At 34.5% G+C, this 18,346-nt stretch overlaps 1 protein-coding gene across 4 annotated transcripts in view; it reads left to right on the top strand.

Moving 5' to 3' along the window:
- Positions 1 to 18,346, top strand: part of CALCRL (calcitonin receptor like receptor) — a 104,366-nt gene that overhangs the window by 8,773 nt on the left and 77,247 nt on the right. Inside the window, exon 2 of one of the 4 annotated variants that reach the window (XM_024746069.1) lies at positions 10,739 to 10,806. The exons of the other annotated variants lie outside the window; for them this stretch is intronic. The gene's annotated coding sequence lies outside the window, so the exon portion shown is untranslated. The remainder of the gene's footprint in view (positions 1 to 10,738; positions 10,807 to 18,346) is intronic. 4 annotated transcript variants of the gene reach the window in all.

Below are 18,346 nucleotides of genomic sequence, written 5' to 3'. Positions count from 1 at the left end.
CATATATTTATTATATTTAAGAAACCTTGGATTATAGATTAAAAGTAGAAAAAAAAACTGAAATAAAGAACAATATAATGGATTCTACTTAGCTCACAATTGTATGTGCTTCGATATTCTGAAATTTCTTTTCAACTGCTTCTGATATAACTTTGACATTTTAAATTTTAACAGAAAGATTTCCTTGCATCTAAATCCACCACAAATGTCATGGTCATGTAGCAGAAATTGTTCATTTTTTAGACAAAAAGAATGTGGTTAAAGAAAGTGATATCATTAAGAATAAAGTTTGAAGAATGTTTGGTTTCATTAATTTGAACAGGAAGGTCTTCAAATGAGATATGAGCAAGTTTTAAGGTCTAGAGCAAACTGAGAGGGATGTAATCCATAAATGATTTTCCTAAATATTGTTTAATATTTTAATTAATTGAATTCTTCACATGAATTAACTTCCTTAATTATACACTTTCCAAAAGGATTTCCTGTACTGTGCTCCATGTTATCAGTTCAAAAATTATTAGAAGACTTACCAAGTCTTTTGATCATAAAATTAATATATGTCCATATTTAATGAACCAGATTCCAGCCTACTTCCTTCAAAATAAATATACCAAAACCAAAGAGTTTATGTTAGCGTTTTTGTATAACTCAAACATCTTTCAGGGCTACTCTGGTGGCGCAGTGGTTGAGAATCTGCCTGCTAACGCAGGGAACACGGGTTCGAGCCCTGGTCTGGGAAGATCCCACATGCCGTGGAGCAACTAGGCCCGTGAGCCACAACTACTGAGCCTGCGTGTCTGAAGCCTGTGCTCTGCAACAAGAGACGCCACGATAGTGAGAGGCCTGCGCACCGCGATGAATAGTGGCCCCCGCTTGCCACAACTAGAGAAAGCCCTCGCACAGAAACGAAGACCCAACACAGCCAAAAGTAAATAAATAAATTAAAAAAAGTAACTGTACCATTTAAAAAAAAAAAGAAGGAATCTTTAAAAAAGAAAAAATCCTTCAAAAATCCACTAATTATGTGTTTCAGATTAACTCTGAAAGCTCACAGTTCACTGAGTTCGTAACTGTCACAACTCTAGTACCATAAGACACTACATATTCTCAACTTTCTCAGTTATAGTACCATACATACCATAAAAGACTACATGTTAAAAACTTTTAATGTTACATGTAGTTTCTGAAGCTAGAAGCTAGAATAAGCTAAATAAATCTAGTCAATGGGATCCTAACTTAGAAATAGGAGACTCCAGCTCAGTGTGTCTTCAGAGGGTTTCGTTAAGTGTAACTATGATGTAGGTCTTGACATAGCGTGTGCTCTAAAAAAAAAGTTAGATTTTTACACTGAGACAACACTCTGCTCCTAATTACTCAAAATCATTAAGACTTCAAGGATTGTCCTACATCTTGGTCTATGTTTTTCTTCCACACATAACTGCATAATTTTATTATCACAAAAAGGAAGCAGTCTGTAAATACAACGTGTAAGCTTTTCTATCTGGAGAGCTATCACAGTATATCAATTCCAATTTGACTAACTCCTTGGAATTAAATTTGTAGTAAACAAAGATCAGGGAATTCCCTGGCGGTCCAGTGGTTAGGACTCGCGCTTTCACTGCCGTGGGCCCAGATTCAATCCCTGGTCAGGGAACTAAGATCCTGCAAAATTGCATGGGGTGGCCAATAAATGATAAATATATAAATAAAAGAAAGATCATTGTGTATCATATTACTTTACTAATACAAAATTATAATAGAAGTAAGTGAAGGAATACTTACTTGAATGAATTGAGTAACTTTCTAAGTTTATTATGTCTTCTTTACTCTTAATCACATATGCATCATTATAGCACCTGAATATGAAAAAAAATGCTAATCGTTCTTATTTGTGGGCGTGTAGTTCCTGGATTCCGGATTTTAGTAGCTCTTCTTTCTTTTGTTGAGTCCTTCACCTCCAGACAAGTTTACTTCTTGCTAGTACTTCTGATATCAATTGGCATAAATTTAAGGGAAGGCCAACACATTATCTAAGAAGGGATTAAAACTTATCTGAGTCTCTTTTAATGAGCATAGAATGCTTTTCTCCCAGATATCCATATGTCTAGGTCCCTCTCCTCCCTGTAGTCTTTGCTCAAGTAAAAACTTTTCTATGGGGCCTAAACTAATCACTATTTAAGATAAACCTACACCTATACCACCACAACCCTATTGCTCATCTTTAGCTATTTTAGCATGTTCTTGCTTTTTCCTATAACACCAATCACCTTGCAATAAACCATCCACTATAATTTACATATTTTCTGTTTTTATTTATTTTCTGTCCATGCAACTAACATGTAAGCTCTACAAGTACAAGCACTTCTATTTCTTTTTTTCACTAATATATCCTAAGCACCTAAATAAGTGCCTGCACTAGTAGGTGCTAAAGATTGCTTAATAAATGATTAAATGAATAAATATGTTTCTTTCTACCAGTCCCCACAGAAAACTAGTAACTCTGTGATTTTGTATGCAGTACACAGTAGATGTCAGAGCTGAAATTTTGAAGGTGTTAGAATCACTATACATTGCCAAAGAGAAAATATTCAGAAGCTAATTAGCATTTCATTATTCTTAGGTCAACCTAATATTTACCCCTTCACTGTCTTTGTAAAGGAAAATAAATTAACAAAGATGCTTTCCGTAATGTATTTAGTGTTCAGGTTTCACTGAATTCCAAAGCATGACCTTTCAAACTGGGGTAAATGAGAAGGCTGGTCAGTGTTTTAACACAAAGTGTTGAAGCATTTCCCCAAATGGCCAAACAATGGCTGAAATTGGCAGAATTTCTTGTTGAAACTGGCAGACTTGCCCACTGTTCCCTCCCAACAAAAGTCTTCCTCCATTACTTGTTGCCTTTTTGGACAATAGCACTAAAAAGTCTATAGAAGGAGAAAAAAAACCCTTAGCAGTGAAATTGAAAGAAAGTAAATCAGTCTTTTAATAAAGCATATAGGGTAGAATACAACTCCTGTTTAATTGACAAAAAATTATACTTCTGTTGATAAGTGAAGAGTTACATATTTGTAAATCTATAATTTATCAAGCTTTTAAGTGTTGATTTATAAATATTTAAAGATAATTTTAAAGTGTGCCAACTGTCAATGCCCTTTCATCATTGTATAGCTTTGAAAGTTTTCTAAACTTAAAGCCAAAGGACTATTTTATAAATTAAAATACATACTTGTCATTAAATAAAATCATGATTTGCTTGAAAGCCTAATGATGAATTTTCACAAAATGTATCTTTTAATTGACACAACTCATAAGTTATAACAATACTTTTCTAATTAAGTTCTCCATGTGTCTGAGACACATAGAGCTAACTTTATTTTCTTTTAAAACAGGTGTTAGTCATTCATTCACCTAGAACTATCACTGTTGAGTTTTTTTTTCTTCTGAGTCTAGAATGTATATCATTCAGGGAAATAATAATATTCCTTTGAGAAGAAGACTGATTCTCAACATATGTCCATAGTATTCAGAAAAAAATATGTGTATAAAATGTGTCAAGGTTGTAACTTTACTGTCCTTCAGTATATTATCTAAGATGACTGGATTTTAAACCACAAGCACAAACTAGTTTGGATTAAACAATGCTCTGTCCTCAATGAAGTATTGTTCAAAACATAAAAGCAAGCTGTGAAATAGCTTCTTCTTTAAGTCTTCTTGAACTTTCTGACTTTAGTGTGGTATTATTGAATGGTAAACTTATAATAAAGTTACTATTACAAAACATAAATTATAATAATACCCTAAAAAAATTGTATTCGTTTTAAGAATTATTCTACATTCAGTTAATTTCTGGTATGTTTATATATAACATGACAATCCAATAACCTACATTTTCTTTGTCCCAAGTAGCTTAAAAACAATAATAATAAAATAAAGCTGAAATCAACAATAACTTAAAAGACCAAAATGTGACAATTTCTAATCTAGAAGGGCTTGATGAAATGGTGGAAAGGGCACTTAAAATACGTTTTACATATTAATAGAATAATAATGAATTTTCAGTTCAAGAAATTGGAGCACAAAAATAACTAATTTCTCACAGTAAGCAGAGACACTTCACACTTTCTCAAGCTAGAATCAGTCCCTACAATGAAAAATGGGTGCTCCCAGTAGTCCTGTTCAGAAAACGGCAATGCCAAAACATTTGTTTACTCTCATCTAGATTCAGCAGAGGTACCATGTATTCTTGAGAGCCTTTTCTAATAGAGTGTTACTTGCAGGATGAAAAAGCTCTTTTGAAGACTGAATAATTGTCTAATACTAAATTAAGTCTAAAAAAATTGCTGTCAAAAATGTTTCACTAATTATTATAATTGACTCTTCATTGCACATTGGATTTAAGGGTATAGAACAAAATTCATTATCATTTTTAGTAGTTCTTCAGCTCTTATATACTGGATCTCCTTGACTCTGTTCAAGTGTCTCTATTCTAGAGGAATAGCTTGCTAGCCTATAGCATGGAATATAACCATAAATCAATTTTGTAATCCATGATGTTGTCCACAAACGTTACTAGCAATTCTCTGATTAGTTCTATTTTAACTAGTTCCTCTTACTTACTAGGTCCTCACCTCATTTGTTTCTAAAGGAGTGGATGTGCTTTCCTTGTTTACATGGATCTTATTTTTTAATTGCATATTTTTAAACATATAATTTAAAAACTATACAAATCCTAAACTTTTCTGCCTTGAAGTAAAACCATGTCAGGTCCGGTGACAGTGTCTGTCAAGGTGAAAGGTTTAGAGATTCAACCAGAAGTTGATGAAACTGGAAATGAAAGGAACAAGATTAGGGAGTTAGAGACTAATCAGGAGAACAGAGAACAGGAAAGATTCAGAAAAATTCTCATTCAGAGACCACATATATATGACTGTAATAATGTAATTAACTTAGTAATTATTGTTTACTGAGTCAAAAAACTGATATAAAGCCACAGTGAGGGATGGGATTGTAAGTAAAATAAACCAGAAAAATAAAAGGGAATGAATAGAATAAAGAGAGGAAAAGAGGGAGAAGTTAAAAGGAGAAGCTATAAGAGAAGATAAATTGGTTCAATAAGACATAGTATTTGCCAGAAAGGTTAGGAAATAAAAATCCAGCACTGAACTGCATCAGTTAAGATGTGGAGATACTTTGGATACACGGTCACGAACAAAAAGTTAGTATACAAATACTCTCCAGCTGCTTGGTATAACATTTTGGATATGAAGAACTTACCTGCTCTTTTGTTTGAAGAATGGGGTTGAGTGTTAAGCCTAAGCGTTATTCCTTCTGATAAGAGGTGAGGAGTGTTTATGAAGAAGTTGTGAGAAGCAAATACCACCTCCTGGTACCAGGTGGTACCACCTCCATGATTACCTGGATGGTAATCATGTTCTAAGACTTGGACCCAATTAGTCAAGATAATGACTCTACTTTTAAAAGGGGAGGGTTCATAGAGACTGACCCACTGGGAAATCTTAGTCTGTCTAGGATAGTTTCTCTAAAGGTAGCCCAGAAATTGGGCTACATTAATCATACCACATTTAAAACAGCAGAGCTTATTTGGTTAACTGCAAATCTCTTGGCTCATTCCAAACCTACCAAATCAATCTGGGGTGGCTCAGCATACAGAGGGAGGTGATACTTAAGTACTTGAGTCCCATGTGCTCTGAAAACCACTTTCCCTTTACTTTACACTGCATATTGTGAGATAAGAGATGATAACCTGATTAGGTTCAAATTTACAGTAACAAAATAAGAGTGAACAAGGCACATGTTTAAATCAATTAACTTTCTAAATAATGAAATAATAAGTATAAATTCACACTGAACTACACATAAATAACAAAATATATATTGCTTTCCCTTCTAATTCTGGCTTTGAGAATTATTAGTTTTGTGATTTGAGGTGCATATTTTCCATGTCTGAATCATTATAACTTAATAGTCTTAGAAACTTGGTAATAATCCAAAATACAACTTTACTGACCCTTTCCTTTTTCACCGGACTCGGGGGTAAGTACACACACCGACGCACACGCACACACACACACACACACACACACAAATACTCACACATATACATTGATTCACAGGTTGGTCATCATTGGTGTTCCAAAATTCCCTCCATGTAGCTAAGAAACTAACCTAAAGTCAAACAGAATTCACACACCTAAATCATACTTGTAAAATTCACAAAGTGTTTAAATCATACATATACTATGATTTGACTGTGAAATCTTAAAAAGGGTCTAATCTTAACAATATTCTGACAAACGGAAATAAACTTTAAAATTGAATGTGTGTTGTGTGAGGCATCTCCATCTCCCACCCAACACCCCAGACCTATCTGAATTACATTGTGTTTTTATGTATTTTGATCCATAGATCCATAACAAGTACATGATTCCAAAGTAAGGAATCACACTCTGCACATTGTCCTACAAAAGCTTTCTAAACTTTAAAAATTTCATGCATACGAAAGATTATTAAAATACACTGCTTGGGCTTCCCTGGTGGCTCAGTGGTTAAGAATCCGTCTGCCAATGCAGGGGATACGGGTTCAAGCCCTGGTCTGGGAAGATCCCTCATGCCGTGGAGCAACTAAGCCCGTGCGCCACAACTACTGAGCCTGCGCTCTAGAGCCCTCGGGCCACAACTACTGAGCTGGCGTGCCACAACTACTGGAGCCCGCGTGCCTAGAGCCTGTGCTCTACAACAAGAGAAGCCACTGCAATAAGAAGCCTATGCACCGCAACAAAGAGTAGCCCCCACTCACCACAACTAGAGAAACCCCGCGTGCAGCAATGAAGACCCAACGCAGCCAAAAATAAATTTATAAAAAAAAATACAATGCTTAAATAAATAAATGCCTGTATACCTAGAACCCATCTTTTCCATCATGTTCCTCCCTGATTAAGTCACATGTATGTCCCCAGAAGTAAACCATTAGCCTAAACTTGTACTAGTCATTCCCTTGCTTTACTTTATGGCTTGACTACCTATATATGTATTTCTAAGCAATGTATTATTTAGTGTTATGTTTTTAGTTTTACTTTTATGAAAGTGGAATACTTCTGAATATAGTCTTTGGAGACTTTCTTCTTTCATTCAGCATTATGTTCCAAAGATGCATCAGTGTTAATGTGTGTAATTTTGGGTTTGTTCTTTTCACTGTTGCAGTGTTCCACTGTATGAATGCACAATGTATTTATCTTTTCTCCTGCTGAGGGACATTTGGATTGCTTCTACCATTTTGCTATTATAAACAATGAAGCAATGAACATTTTTTTAACATATTTCCAGGTACACATGGTTGAGTTTCTTTAGGGAATAAATTTATGAGTGGGATTTCAGGATCCTAGCAATTCTTGTACCAATTTATAGTCCCACCAACAGTGTATGAGGTTCCCATGACACCACATCCTTTCCAATACTTTGTATTACTGTCAAACTTTAAAATTTTTGCCAGCCTGGTGGATATAACATAGTCTCACTGTGGTTCTAATTTGTATTGCCCTAATTATGAGTAACAGCAAATCTACATGTAAAACAAGTTAAAATTTTCCTCTGAAATATTTGTTTCTAATTGGGTAGCAGTGACTTGATGTTGTAGAATTATTTTTTGCTTATAATTAGTTAAGAAAAGGACTATTTTTTGTTAGGTGGTCCAGGGAAAGAAAAGATTGTTTTATTGCTTTAAAAACTGGGTATGTGTGAATGGCATTTCTCATCATGATCAAGAACATAGACTGATAATACCTAGAATCATACTCCAAATTTTCCATTTCCTTTTATTCAAAAACCCCATCAAATACATATCTTCTTTAAAAACAGAGAGGAAGGGACTTCTCTGGTGGTGCAGTTGCTAAGAATCTACCTGTCATTGCAAGGGACACAGGTTCGAGCCCTGGTCCGGGAAGATCCCACATGCCACGGAGCAACTAAGCCCGTGTGCCACAACTTCTGAGCCTGCGCTCTAGAGCCCGTGCTTGGCAACAAGAGAACTCACCGCAATGAGAAGCCCATGCACCGCAACGAAGAGTAGCCCCCGCTCGCTGCAACTAGAGAAAGCCCGCGCACAGCAACAAAGACCCAACGCAGCCAAAAATAAATAAATAAAAATATATAGTAAAAAAAAAAAAATAGAGAGGAAGAAAGTGAATACTTCCATTCAGATGCATGTGTGCTTTTTTAAAATATAAACTTTATTTTTTAGAGTTGTTTTAGATTCATATCAAAGTTGAGTACAAGGTGAAAGATTTTCCATATAACCCCTCTCCCAACCCTCCTCTATTACTAACATCTCCCACAAAAGTTATAAATTTGTTACAACCAATGAACCTATATTGACACATCATGCCCACTGAAAATACAGTAGGATTCACCATTGATGTTGTACATTCTATGAGTTAGGACAAATGTATCATGACAAGTATTATGTGTTTTTATAATATTTTGACTATTTTAAATCATTCATGGAGCTTACAAGTCTCCTGAAAGAGATAATGTCTCTCTTTCTACTGTTGTAAAAATTATTTCTTATACATAAAAATATCATAGAAAGCATTGGAGTCTGTGTCTTTCATGTAATTCTACATTTTGGAAACCACTTGATTTCCCTTATATCCAGTAGCTGAATTTAACTAATATATTTCTTCAAGATTCTGATTTCCTCTTAATAAATACACTTAGGTTTGCATTTTTTTTTCCAGCTTGATTGTTTTGCTTCACCACGGCAAATATCAAGAAAGTTTATCCAGTATTCTTACCTAATATATTTATTTTCTGTATTTCTAAGGCTTAGTTGATTTTGATTTCATTGTCTACTTCAGTCAGTGGTGCTACTTCCACAAAATTAGCTTTCTTTTGAGTTTTCTCTAGGTATCGCTATCATTTTCATTAAGGCTTTATAATATTTTCTTTGTATCCTCTCTTCTTGGATATTAATCTATTTTTTGGTACTACAAATACTGATATTTTCAGAGGAAAGTGGAAGTAAGACCATGCTGACATATACATTATATTTTATTAATATGTGCAATGCATTTACTAACCAAAGTTAACTCATCAATAAATTTGCTGATAGTCAGAAGTAATCGTTGACATATTTGTTTTTTACTTATTCCCTATCACCAAAAAGGTGCAAATATTCTTTCACAGCATTTTCAGCTCGGATGAAAAATGAAATTTCTAGACCCATGCAGAAAAAGAAAACACTCCATGGTCATGTCTATTTCTAGTGGCATTTTCTAGCAAGTTGGGAAAATACTCAAAATAAACTTCAACTTTGAACATTGTGAATTCCATATGAATGCCAGTAAAGGCTGAGACTGACAGGAGTTTTTATTTTTTCCAAAATAGCTTGTAGAAAATTCAGATTCTAAATATACGTGGAGTGTCTATTGGTGTAAAAATACACAAGTCTTTAAGATGACCAGATCATGATCCTAATTACAACATATACTAGACAATTTATAATATATAATAAATTATTAAAATATATGAAGGTGTGAAAATTTACAAAATAATTTTACAAAGTAATTAAAACTTTTTGATTTATATAAAAAAATTTGATTACAGAGATTGCTTTTAACATAAGCTCTCTTAATACTTTTGGGTTTTCATGTAAGGATCCCTAGTGCCTTCATGGAAATCCTTGACAATCATTCAGAAATTATTTTGGGAAGTAGCAAATTCATGATCTATAAGAACAAGTTTAATAAAAGCCTCTCAAATCACAATATAAATTAATGGAGATAAAAAATTTGCAAATGCAAATTTGATATTTTTGAAGTTCTAAAGTCCAAATAATACTGTGTAAATGCAAAGCAAGGTAAACAAGATTATAGCTATATCTTGCCTTCGACCTTATTTTGAGGCTGAAAAAATGATGTAAACCACATTTATATACATTAACTCAGTGTAGCAGTGGATGAATCTCACCTGTTAGTGATACCCTATGTTTAAGGAGAGTTAAATCTCATTACTGACATGGTCTAGCCTCTGGCTTCCTCTTTGACAAGATCTGTGTCACTCTTTCCCCCTCATTCACTCCAGTTTGATCATGTTGGCTCTCTTTATGTACTTTGAACTAGCCATGTCATTTCCTTCTCAGAACCATTGACCAAGCCACCATTTCTTCTGGGAACAACCTTTCACCTGAACATTTCAGGGCATTCACGTCTCCCTAGTGCTAAGATCTTGAACAACAGGGACCATCCTCCATGTTCATGCTCCTTAAAATACTCATTCTTAAGAAATAAGGTCCAAGAACAAAGTTCCTGATTACTTTCAGGTCAGCATGGTGGCAACCTAAATGTGTCCGAAACAACGCCTCCCAACTTCCCATTAAAATGAGACATTTAAAATACATATGTTTGTGATTTAAAAAAAAACACTAGGGCTTCCCTGGTGGCACAGTGGTTGAGAGTCTGTCTGCCGATGCAGGGGACGCGGGTTCGTACCCCGGTCCGGGAGGATCCCACATGCCGCGGAGCGGCTGGGCCCGTGAGCCATGGCCGCTGAGCCTGCGTGTCCGGAGCTCCGCAACGGGAGAGGCCACAGCAGTGAGAGGCCCGCGTACCGCAAAAAACAAAACAAACAAAAAAAACCACACTAGTATATAACTTTAAGTTATGTAAAATCCCACTATCCACTAATAAAACCAAATTCACAGGAATGTTCTCTTGTCATCCAGGGTCCTATGATGATACACCAGCCACTTGTGCTACCACCTGTCAAAACTATGGATGGCCCTACCTTCAGGTATTGAGTATGAATATATTACAAAAGAACATTCATGACTTGATGAAAGTAACATGTTGAAATTCCAATGAAATTGAGGATAATATGAACATGTTAACAATCATAAGAAAGATTTCACAGAATGATACAGAACTCCAAATAACTTCTGAATCAAGGAAAACTTTGAAAGGCAATCTAACAAAATACAGGCTTAGGGACATCTGTCAGACTTACAAAGTCATTTCCTTGGGACCTTTGGGTATGAACTTATCCCCCATGTATTTTTTCCCTTGGCCAGAGGACTAGGAATGTTAAATTAATACGAACAGTTCTTAAAGATTTATTAATATTAACAATTTGGTAGTATTAGCCACAAACATCACACAAACACAAACACACACACGTATATAATGTCTATGGCTAATCTTATTTTAACTATAACTATGTTTCTATATATACATATATAAAAAACAAATTATGTTTCCTGTATAAAATAATAGGGCTAGGTTGCTCTTTTGAACTAAATTCCTTTCCTCTGTAGAGTTCTTTGTTTTCTGATCCACATAGTCACTATTATATTCTTAAAAATGTCTGTAAACCTTTCCCATAATTGGAATGTAAAAAGATATCATTTATAAATAAGGGAACAGGAAAATGGGGGGTTAGCTGAATTAAAGATTTAAGTTGCTCTAGATACTATTTTTAGAACTCCCTGGCAAAGCGGTTTCAATTTCAATCCTGGGCATTAATTTCAAGCTTCAGGGGCATTGGTGCCTCCAAAAAGATTACTGTTGCAGACAGATGTGTCTTATTTATATTTAGTATTATAGTTCCATATCAGATAAGATATTATGTGATTATTATTACACCTCACATCCTCCTTCCTGACAAAATTAAAGTAGCTTTCCTGTCCTTACTTATTTTTAGACTGTGAAGTATTTAACAATTCAGTCACGCATCGTCCCAATAAACTATAATAGCATTAATGAAAAATAAAGGCTACTGAATTACTTTACTTTAAATTCAAAGCTGAGTGACATAATTCCTTCTTCTGATTTTAAATTCCCAAGTCATTCTGCTGGACCCAAAAATAGACCCTCTATAATTATTCTTTGTCCCACAGCATGTCTTTGGGAACTCATCATTGTTGTTCTATCCTTTTTATGTGTCAGCTTCCTTTGCACATTGCATCTCATATGACTCACTGTTCCTTAGAGCATGGTTTGAATGCTCAAAATGCCTACTTATATCTGACAGCTGGATTTTTCTTCCTGAACTTTTTTATGTGAAGTGGTGCCAGATCAATTGTTAAAGCCCCAATTTTGCTTATTGAAGACATATAAGAAAGAGCAGAAAATGGAAAAAGAGTCACTTACTAGGCAAAAACTGATTTTGACTTCCAGTGTCTGTTAGTACCAGTCATCTTCATATGGAAATTAAGAGGATTACCCTTTTTTTTTTCTAAGTGTCTTTCCACCTTATAAATTCTAACATATATTGGATAGTTTGAAGGAGATAAATTGGAAGTGGCTTGAAAATGAAAGGTCCAAATTTAAGCTGCATTCTCTTCGTTAAATTGATTTCTGACTTGCAGAGTATTGGTAAGATTTTTTGTGAGACACTAATAGGCCTAATGGTAATTTTTAAAATTTTATTTCTAACAAGTAGAGTTTAAGGTGGATATATATTTAAATTCTAGCAAGAAAGAGGTTGAAAAAATGATCTCTGGGGAGATTAAAAAATATAACTGAGAAACAGGACTGTGGTTTGCTATCATATTAGTTTGACTCACATGTGGTTTAATTTTAACCTAAAAAAGAAGCACAGAAATGAGACTTAGGAAAGAGAACTCCTAGTCTTACCTTAGCTCATCTACCTCTACTGTGGGATATGAGGCACATCACTAAACTCTCCTGAACTCCCACCTTCCAAATCTGTAAAATAAGCAGGTTATACTGTGAGACCTTCAGGTCTATTCCAGCTCTGAGATTCTGGATCCTCTAACTGTAACTACTCTGAATTAAAGACAGGAGCTGGAAATAAAATATCAGCTGAAGTTTTTTGTAACAAATACTTGATTTGTAATAGCTCAATTCCTCTAACTTCGAATATTTTTGCTTTGCTTTATTTACATAATCATTCAGTAGACTCTGAAATTTGACAAATGGGTAAGAGATGATAAAGAGGAAAAAACAAAGAGAATATCTCTGGCTAGACTGAATTTTGGCAATAGAAGGATCCATTTCTATTTATCACTAACATATTATATTCTTATTGAAAATTCTCTTTGACTCCAATATAGTAAAACTATTAACTTTTAAATTTTTAATAATTTAAAGGTCCATTTTTACATTTAAATCTTAAACCAACTGAAACTGAATCTCAGATATAAACTTTTTCCCAAAATTGATGGACAGTTGTAGCAACATGTTTTATTAAACAACTCATCCTTCTTATTACTGATTTGAAACATAACTAAATTGTTCTATTTACTAAATTATATTAACAAAATTATTTTGGATTCTAGAGTACATTTGTCTAATGGTTGTTTGTTATTTGTTTAGCTGACCTTTAAAATTATTTATTATCTTGATTGCATTACATTTACACATTATTTGGGGATTTCGTGTTAGTTTTCTCCAATCCAAGACCATAGCATATAAGTCCCCAAGTTGTCAGTGCTTTGGTTCCTACATCTCATCTGGTAAGGCAGTAAGGGTACCCAAGGAGCAAGGGGGCCACGGGTGTGTAATATGAGATACTGGCCACTGAGGGCTGGTCTGGTGTGTAGCAAATCTCTCCTTCTAGCTAAGCTTTTGACTTATGCATGTCACATAAATAGACTGGAGTTTGGCTGTCCCATCCGTAAAATAGGAGATTAAACTAAATCTGAGAAAAAGAAAAAAAAAACCAGAAAGTTGCTCTAAAGAAACTCTAAGATCCTCCTTAATTCTAACTCTTCCCAGGCACTGTGGCTCATGGTTTAATCTCTATCTCCAAAGGGTACATTTTACATTCTGTCTTTTGTCCTTTAATTTGACATGTCTGTCTTTCTTGTCCCCGAGCTACAATACAGAGGCATCTGTAAAGAGCTATTTTAAACCTCTTTGTAGTACATCTTTTAATGCCTGTAAACTCAATAAGTACGTTTACAAATTATATTAAAATGCTCCCTGGAAATTATACCTTTACTGTTTAAACTATGTTTATAGATCAACTTCATGCATGATTGTCTTACTGTCCCTTGAAAAATTTACAGCACACTATCTTATTGCTCAGAGTAAAAACAGGTAAACTAAGAGATATCATTATTCTAGAAGGCATAATTAATGACCTGTTACAAAAAGTAGGTATAAAAATATATAACGTATATATATTTTTTAAAAACTGGAATCCTTTTGAATATTTAAAAAAATTATTTTTATCTTTTATTTTTAAACGATTTTAAAGGTTACACTCCATTTACACATATTTTTAAACATAATTCTTTAAAGAGTCAAAAGATGCAATATTCTAACAGCTAGAATGTCCAAAAAATACCTATTCTCATCTTTCTGTGTAATGAGCCATGTTTCCAATAAAAATCATTCAAAAAATTATGGATTCAACAAAATGAGTTTAGCACAACTGATGAGGAACATTTGCTATATATACCTGTCATTCATGTTAACTTACATATCTCACATGCAAAATAAAGCATGAACCTAAGTATAACACACCACCTCAATAATTCAGTATTATTACTGATCCAGTGACTTGGGGTTCTCATTTTCAGTGCCAAAAATGTCTACTAATATTCTTTTGAATCTCTAAGAGATTTCCGTATTATTATGCATCCTATAAATGGTGGTATTCTTTACAAATACACTTCTCTGAAACCACCTTGCTAACTTACTTTCAGTACGCGGGCCTCTCACTGTTGTGGCCTCTCCCGTTGCGAAGCACAGGTTCCGGACACGCAGGCTCAGCGGCCATGGGCCACAGGCCCAGCTGATCCGCGGCATGTGGAATCTTCCCAGACCGGGGCATGAACCCGTGTCCCCTGCATCGGCAGGCGGACTCTCAACCACTGCGCCACCAGGGAAGCCCTGCTAACTTACTTTTAATCAGACTGCCTTTTAGTGCATAAAGTTGTTCTACTTTGCATTGATCCCTGAAATAGTCCTTTCTTTGACATCTATAAAAAATTCCATACACTAAATTGTTTTTGAGCATAGTAGACTTCACTGCAGATTTTCATATGAAAGATTCAGGAGAGATTCACAGATTAGCAATGCAAACAATTTCAAATCAAGTGGTAGACATCACCATTTAAAAAGGTCACTTGGAGAGTGGTATGGACATATATAGACTACCAAATGTAAAATAGATAGCTAGTGGGAAGCAGCCGCATAGCACAGGGAGATCAGCTCAGCGCTTTGTGTCCATCTAGAGGGGATGGATAGGGAGGGTGGGAGGGAGACGCAAGAGGGAGGAGATATGGGGATATAGGTTATGTATAGCTGATTCACTTTGTTATACAGGAGAAACTAACACACCATTATAAAGCAATTGTACTCCAATACAGATGTTAAAAAAATAAAAAGGTCACTTGGTTCTTCCAATATTTTATCTATTGCCAGCCTCTTTCCATCTCTCTGGATCCACGCTCTTCTTCTTTATCACTCATTTTCCTTCTTCCCTTTTAGGACTGAAAATAATACATTTTCTAATCTTGAAGCATGAAGAGGAGATTTCTGCTTCTTATATTTGAGCAACTACTAACATTTATGGCCATGTAGCTGTTCTATCCCATGTTACTTTTGATGTATTTTACAAAAAAAATATAATTCCTTCTATAAGAAGAATTCTGGTGTCAATGTTAATGATCATTATTTAATAAGTTATGGTAACAATTTGTTAATAATGACAATTATTTAATATTTAATTTAATAAGTAAAAATAAGTTGTCATTGAAGTTTAACGGGAACCATGTTATATGTAGCATAGACACTATAAACTTTCATACATTTATTTACTTATCATTTGTCCTTTTCACATTTGCCTTACATTAAGTTACAATTTGTCTGATTCATTTTTCTCACTACAGTGCCCAGCATAATAGTTCTCAAATGCAATGCATTTTTATTTTTGGTAGAATTGAATTTCTTCATTTAATATGTCTTACACTTTAAACCAGTGATCTACAAACTGGGGTATGCATACCCCTAAGGAGTAGGCAGAAACAGCTTGTTTTACAGAAACCAATTTCCAGATTCTTAACCTTCATTTGAACTCCATCCTAGAACTGATCTGCCACAGAAAATTACTAAGGTCTAAGCTTCAGGCCACTTCTCACTTTTTCTTTCACAGTGCTCCTTTTACTTCTTTACACACACACACACACATACACACATGCACTATTTCACCCTTCTGAGCCTTACTACAAAGCATTTCTGCAGGATGTAACAATCTCCTAGGGCATAAATGAGGGGACAGGGATGATGGATACACTGATGTTTGCCAAGCCTTCTTTAAAAGGACACATGACTTTCCCACTTTCTTCATCTCATTAATGATGTATTTTTAATAAAATTTTACTTTATGTGTTTAAAAATTATGTATCAAAATTTATAATAAATTTATTATGTTTTCATCTAGAGTATAAACTCTAGAGCCAAACTGGTTCAAATCCTGAATCAAACAATTTTTTTAATTATCTGGAGAAGTTAATAAACGTACTTGTGCCTCAATTTCCTCAAAGGTAAACCTGGGATAAACAGTACCTACTTTATATGTTTTAATAATGTGATCATATAGTCTGAAAAGGTAAATATTATTTTTTCATGTGTTATAATATAAAGTAGCATATCATCTATTATGTATCATTGGTGTTTCCAGACTTGGTGGCCACTCTGTACATGAACTGATGGAAGTAGAGGCAGAAGTATATAGTGCTTAGGTCATGGCTTGAAATTGAGTAAGCCTTCCAAAAGTTTTAGCTACTGTTATCATCATTGTTATTAGTATTATTATTTCTAATAAAAATTGTAATGGTAATGCAATTGGGAAGGATTTTTAAAACATTCATTCAGATAGGATTTTTTTTTTAATGAAATTTCAACCTAGGTATACATATTTTGTTGTATAAAAGATTTTGAGCAGAGAAGACTTCATTGAAAATTTTGCTAGGAAAAGATTTAGGAGAGGTTTGCATAGTAGCCATGCAAACACTTCAAAGGAAAAGGAAGATATTGCAACATTATAGTTTTTAAATGTCACCTGCTCACTCAGTGATCTATTTCTACATCCCTCCATCTTTCCTGCTCCTCTCTGTCTTTACTCCTTCTATTTCTGTATTATGCTTTTTCCTGCTCTCTTTCAATGTGGTCATTTAAAAGAATTTGAAAAATAAAAATATAGTTCAGTAGAATAAAATTCTATCAGGGAAAGATGGATAGTGGAGTAGAATATGATGTCAATGAGATTAAGAAATGAAGTAAAATTTCCAACTGTCAAGAAGAGAGCATTCATTTCTCTACAAATGATTGCGTAGGTATTAAATTGTTGTTGCATTTACATTTCTTTGAAAAAGAATACTATAACAGTCATAGTTTAAAATGTCATCATTTAAAATGTGCCCAAAATTATGTTTTGCAAATGATCTAGTAACTTAAATGAGTGAAGTTTTTTAAAAAATTACTTTATAGGGGCTTCCCTGGTGGCGCAGTGGTTGAGAGTCCGCCTGCCGATGCAGGGGACGCAGGTTCGTGCCCCAGTCCGGGAAGATCCCACATGCCGCGGAGCGGCTGGGCCCGTGAGCCATGGCCGCTGAGCCTGCGCGTCTGGAGCCTGTGCTCTGCAACGGGAGAGGCCACAGCCACAACAGTGAGAGGCCCGCGTACCGCAAAAAAAAAAAAAAAAAAAAAAAAGTTTAAAAAATTACTTTATAAATAGTGTCAACAGAAAAGTTAGAAAACTGCACTAGATTGGCATGTTTAATTCATCTTTGCATTCCCTCTTCCATGGAAAGTACACTTAAAATAAGTTTATTAATAAATATGAACATAGCATTTTTATCATGAAAATAGGATGAGTTATAATATCATACCTTTCATTGTACCATGGATCTGTAACCAAAACAACTAACTTTATGTTCTTGACTTAATTACAGGAGGATGTATTGGATCTGGGATAAGGTGACTAGGTACTACACATATCACATGGAAATGAGCTCTTGCTGCTGTTATTAGTAAGAAAATAAATATAAGGCTTTGCAAGCAGTGGGTTGGAAGATACCATAAGGGCTTCTCTTTTGTTGTTAAGGATAATAAATTATAAGGAGGTTAAGAAAGGTCCTTTGCAACTGGAGCTTATAGCTCTATGTGTAATAATTTATATTTGTAACTTATGATTAACAAATAACTTACTTTTATTTTTTGATAATGGAGTTTTATTTTTGATAATGAAGAACATTATAATTTGCAAAAACATAAGAGGTTGTCATTAGATGTGGGAAAACTCCACAGTTTTTTTCCAAGATGCATTGACCCATATAAAAAGCAATCACGGGCTTCCCTGG

Source organism: Neophocaena asiaeorientalis, unplaced genomic scaffold (genome assembly GCF_003031525.2).
Source record: "Neophocaena asiaeorientalis asiaeorientalis breed wild unplaced genomic scaffold, Neophocaena_asiaeorientalis_V1.1 scaffold421, whole genome shotgun sequence".
NCBI classification, from domain to species: domain Eukaryota; kingdom Metazoa; phylum Chordata; class Mammalia; order Artiodactyla; family Phocoenidae; genus Neophocaena; species Neophocaena asiaeorientalis.
The sequence above is the reverse complement of the archived record's forward strand: the minus strand, read 5'-3'. Positions and strand labels throughout refer to the sequence as shown.